Consider the following 6240-nt stretch of genomic DNA (forward strand, 5'->3'; position numbering starts at 1 on the left):
TTTAATATTATTCATAAATTTATATTTATAGAGCCAGGCTGGTATACTATCAGTGGCACGGAGGCCTCCGTGCTACCAAGTTGTTTTCAATGATGCAGCTTCTAAATCGACGATCGGCTCCGTTTGTCACGCCCCGGATTAACTCGTTTCTTCGGGCACATGAGATCAGCCTGTCCTTGAGCAGCATCACCGGCACCATCCACAACCTCAGCTCAGCCAGCATCCCAGTAGCCTTTTGGAGCAGCCCCGAGTTACTGCCATGAGGATAGGGCATTTGAGCCGCGTCAGAGTGAGCGGCGACAGCAGGCTCCGAGTGGAAGGGTCTATGCATGTAACAATGTGAACTCTCGAAATCCGAGAGTTGCGTTTCGTCCAGAATTGACTAATGGTCGAGTTGATAAGCTTTGGAAAAGTTAGGGATGCACGAAACCCAAAAAGTGCATTGGAATGGAGTCCGCGAGAGCAAAGATGCAAAATCTGCATTTTTGTCTGGTTTTGCTCTCGGGGACCGGTCTCTGGTAGGGAGAGACCAGTCCCATTAGCTGAGGGTTGCGGGGTTGCTGAGGCAACCGGTCCCTGACAGCAGGGGGACCGGTCCCCGCAGGTGACACTAGTAAGAAGAGCCAAAAATTGGCTAAATCCCGCGAGATGAGCTCTCGGGGACCGGTCTCTGGTGGGCGGACCGGTCTCCGGGGGACCAGTCTCTCAGGGAGAGACCGGTTCCCGAACGCGTGATGTCGGGGGGAGCTCTCGGGGACTGGTCCCAGGTCGGGGACTGGTCCCAGGTCCTAGGTTAAATAGATTGATAAAGACTCTAAACTATCCATTTGAGACGGTAGAATCCATCGCTACGTGAGCGTCGGATCTCACCTCTCGAGATGCCCTACTTAATAAGAACTGACATTAATGTTTCATTTGGAATTGTAGGAAAATTGCGTTATGTGCGATAAGAAAGTACGTTGGAAAAATACGTAATATTATGTTTCGCATATCGTGATGAGTCGGTTACGATATATTTTCTGCGGTTCTATCGGAGAACGTAGAAGCATATCCCTATATATTTTTTTCTCAACTCCATTTTATCTAATAGTATTAGATAAATCTCAATACCAAACTAAGTCTTAGCAGGCTGAACCTTTTTAGGATCCATTACTTGGAAAAATAAAAAATATAATACATATTAAAAAAATTACAAGAAAAAAGTAAAATAGTTTTCTTTGATAAATTTTCAGTTTCTGCACTTAATGTCAAATTATTTTTCAAAATTATAATTTTAAAATTAAAATAGTTCTTCAGATAATCCCATCAAGAGTTTTAGACAGTCCTTGGTGGGCTTTTTAGTATTTCAAATAAAATCCAAGATAATATAAATAAGAATTTCAAAAATATTAAATTTAAGATTCGAAAATCAATTTGACATTAAGTGCAGAAACGAAAAAAAAAAATAATAATCTAAAAAACTATTTTAATTTGTTATTATTTTTTCGGTCTTTTATTTTAAATGTTTATTAGATTTTCCACCTATGTCACCAAGAATCCTAGAGTCTCAAATTGACAATTTGATGTCCCATCGCCGAGCAATTTTTGTCCGAATACACAATATAAAGCCTACAACCACTCTCGTGACAAAAAATAAAACATGCTAAATTACAGAAAATCTCTTATTCAAAATTCAATTTTTCATTTTTTCTCTCTATTATTTAAAAATCTATACTTTGTCCCCATAAAAAAAAAAAGATATTCACTTTGGATCCCGCCATCAGTGTTCCGTCTATATTCTATTATTATATTTTTTTTTATACCGAAATTTCCTTCTGCAGATAAAGGAGGATTGGGGAGGAAAGAAAGGAGAGGATATTTTGGTCATTTTATCAATACTATTAACACTGTACTCTCTGTGAATATTTTTTTATTTTTTAGGAAGGTAAAGTGTAGGTTATTAAATGATAGGGATGAAAAGTGAAAAATCGAATTTTGATAGAAGAATTTTCTGTAATTTAGCCGATAAAATATTAATGTAATCAAGTAAAAACTCAAATTACATTAGGAAGATCCTGCACTTAACGCTCTCTCTTTTTTTTTTTACTGTTCAACTTGATCAAATGTAACAACTAATTGAACAAGAAAAAAAGTTCTAACAACTAATTTTTGGCCTTGCTTGGTATCGCTAACTTTATTTTTCATAAATATAATAAATTCTATGCGATAGGGTGTTACATGTGTCTCAAAATTTGATTATCGAGTTCAATTTTGTGCATCTGATTCATCGACAGTTTTGCGGTGTGGGAAATTTGGGAGAACAATTTGTAAAGGAAAAATAGGGTGTCCGTCATAGGCTACGTGCTCAAGCCGATCGGATCCGATATTGAAGAACCGTCAAGTAACTTCTTTTTTCTTTTTACCCTAGAGGCGATACAGCGTATTACTTTTCACAATATTGTACTCTCTTTTTCATATAGTGAAGTTCTCTTTGCATTCGTCCGAAATTTTTTGTCCTATAAAGAATTTTTTACGTAAATCTCTGTATTATACTATTTTTTCTTACTGTTTTATGGTTTGTCTATTTTGCAATCTCCATTTTTTTATTTCTATTTGCATACACATTGTAACATAGGGTGTACTATCAGATCCCAAATCCCTGGTTCATGTAGCAACAAAAGATAAAGCTTACATTAATACACTTTTTCTGGTTCTTTGTATTTTTCAAAGTAGACACAGCATCATAAGGACAAAAATTTTATAGGCATCATCCCCACAAAAATTTTATGGAGACTAACAAAAGAAGAATGAGTATGCTATTAAAGCAAAAGGTATATTTGCTGTCTCATTTTACAGTCTAATTGTATAACTTTTTACATATAAACTTTTAATATAGCATAAATTGCATCTTTCAGATTAGATTTTAGTGAATGTAACACACCAATAGGTCAAGTGCTAGCAACTAATTTATTATAGTTGAGAAAGAAAAAATAGATTGGCAAAAGAGAAATATTCTGTACAGCGGATGTAAAACTAATTTTTATGCACTATATTTCTAAAACCTTATTATAAAAATTTAAATTTTGTAATTCTTCGCATATAGCCTTTCCATATGGTTTAGATTTCATATATTAAATTAAATTTTTGCAACGACCCGACTCACTAGAAACAATAACTCGTTAGATCCAAACCACCGACCCAAAATGCTTAAGCCCAGTTATTACTGATCGGAATCAATATCCCATCCGATGTGGGACTATTAGGGGCATTATAATTTTAATTTCGGAATCAGTATCCTATCTAATGTGGGACTATTAGGGGCGTTACAATTTTAATTTTATAATATTGGCTAAAAATAGGTTGTACAGCAAAAGATATAATTTTTTAGTTCCGTAAATCATTACAAGATTGACATATATAAGACATTTTTTTTTGTTTTTAAATATTATATTACAGTTGAATCTTTTTTTGTTCTATGTCGATTCAGAAGTAATTTTTTAAAATAGTTATTTTTAACTTATTCAAAAAAAAATTAATAAAAATTTATTTTGTAAAAATTAATATACATTATATAAAAACTAGAAAAAAAAAAGATAAAATTAAAATCTGTGCATCATACGGGATAGTTGCAAGTTATTAAATAGTTATTAAATAATAAATTGATAGAGAGAGTGTGTTTTTTTGGTTTTTGTTTTTTTTTCTTCGTTTGGGCGGTGGTGGGATCGGCGGTGTGCGTGCGTGTCTGCGGGTGGGGAGAGAGGAGTGGGAGGGGGCAGAGAGAGAGAGAGAGAGAGAGAGAGAGAGAGAGAGAGAGAGAGGTGCGGGTGGGGAGCCAGAGAATGAGAGAGAGGCTTCAGGAGATGGGAGAGGGGAAGGGAAAAAATTATTAACTTTTTTTCCTAGATTAAAAATCTTAAAAAAAAAAGAAAAAGAAAAACCAAGGTCGACATAGCATTGCATCACATCAGGGTAATTAAACATATTTTAACCATAATAAAATAAAGCCTAAATACTTAAAATATTTTTTTTTTAAAAAAAAACACACAACGATATTATAATCTTAACATTTATGTTTAGTTCTCACACTTCCCGGTTGGTATTCGTCTTTGATAACCAATTGCAATGACCCGACTACGCTAGCAATAATAACTCGTTGGGCCCAAACATCGCCCAAAATACTTAAACTCAGTTATTATTATTAGCGTGTAGGTCTCATATATAACTGATCGAAATCAGTATCTCATCCATGTAGACTATTAGAGCGTTACAATTTAAATTATAATATTGGCTAAAATAGGTTGTACAGCAAAAGATATAATTCTTAGTTCCGTAAATCATTACAAGATTAACATATATAAGAAATATCTTTTTTTGTTTTTAAATATTATTATTCAGTTGAATCTTTTTTTTGTTCTATGTCGATTCAGAAGTAATTTAAAAATGGTTATTTTTAAACTTGATTCAAAAAAAAATTAAGAAAAAATTTATTTGGTAAAAATTAATATACATTATATAAAAATTAGAAAAAAAAAAAGATAAAATAAAATCTGTGCATCATACGGGATAGTTGCAAGTTATTAAATAGTTATTAAATAATAAATTGATAGAGAGTGTGTGTTTTTTTGGTTTTTTTTTTTTTCTTCGTTTGGCCGGTGGTGGATGGCGGTGTGCGTGCGTGTCTGCAGGGTGGGGGAGAGAGGAGTGGGAGGGCTGAGAGGAGAGAGAGAGAGGAGAGAGAGGAGGAGAGAGAGGGGTGCGGGTGGGGAGCCAGAGAATGAGAGAGAGGCTTCAGGAGATGGAGAGGGAGGGAAAAAAACTATTAACTTTTTTTTCGAGATTAAAAATCTTTTTTGAAAAAAAAAAAACCCAACGTCGACATAACATTGCATCAACATCAGGGCAATTAAACATATTTTAACCATAATAAAATAAAGCCTAAATACTTAAAATATTTTTTTTAAAAAACACACACAACGATATTCTAGTCTTAACACAATACATGCAATAAACTACTAACTTAGACTCCAAATTTTATCATTTTTTAAAAACTTTCTTGATGTCACCAAAACAGGCGTCTACCGCCAAAGCTGAAAGCGCACTTCCGAGTGCATACCGAAAACCAGAGTTCGTAGTCCTCTCCGCCTTTCTGCATCTACCGCTGGCTCGGCCCCCGCTGCCCGCCGCGCCGCCCGCGCCCGCAGCCGCCGCCGCCCGCGCCGCAGCAGGCGCCGCCGCGGCGGCCTCCCCAGCCGCCGCGACTCGCAGCCGCCGCCGCTGCCGCCCGCCCGCCTCTCTTCATTAATAAAATGAATAAATAAATATATAAATAAACGTTAAGTGGAGACAAAGAAGAGAAAAGAAAAAATAAAAAATTTATATTATTTACTTCCACGTTGTGATGACGACGCATATTGTGAGAGAAGCTGAGGCGGATGGAGAGCGGAGCGAAAGAGGGTAGAAAGGAGGGGAACGGTGGGCTGAGATAGGAAGGTACTATTTATAACTTTTAATAATTTGGGGCCAAGTTTCCCTTCTTGCAGCGGTCCACGAGGTGGACATAACTCGTGACCACAACCTCTCTCTCCCTACTTTGATATATATATATATATATATAATATTATATATATATACCATTATATATATATAATTATATATATATATATATATATATATATATATATATATATATATATATATATATATATAGTTTTTAGTTCTCACACTTCCGGTTGGTATTCGTCTTTGATACCAATTGCAATGACCCGACTCGCTAGCAATAATAACTCGTTGGGCCCAAACCATCGGCCCAAAATACTTAAACTCAGTTATTATTATTAGCGTGTAGGTCTCATATAAACTGATCGAAATCAGTATCTCATCCGATGTGAGACTATTAGAGGCGTTACAATTTTAATTTTATAATATTGGCTAAAAATAGGTTGTACAGCAAAAGATATAATTTCTTAGTTCCGTAAATCATTACAAGATTAACATATATAAGAAATATCTTTTTTTTGTTTTTAAATATTATATTACAGTTGAATCTTTTTTTGTTCTATGTCGATTCAGAAGTAATTTTTTAAAATGGTTATTTTTAACTTGATTCAAAAAAAATTGTGTGAGAGAGATAGTTAAATAATAAATTATTGATAAATTATTGAACGTTGATAGGGCATACTACGTGTCTAAAATTAAAATAGAAAAAAAAAAGATTAAAAATATATTACATATAATTAAAAATGTTTTATTTAAAAAGAATTA

The sequence above is a fragment of the Ananas comosus genome, linkage group 24 (genome assembly GCF_001540865.1).
Source record: "Ananas comosus cultivar F153 linkage group 24, ASM154086v1, whole genome shotgun sequence".
Lineage (NCBI taxonomy): Eukaryota > Viridiplantae > Streptophyta > Magnoliopsida > Poales > Bromeliaceae > Ananas > Ananas comosus.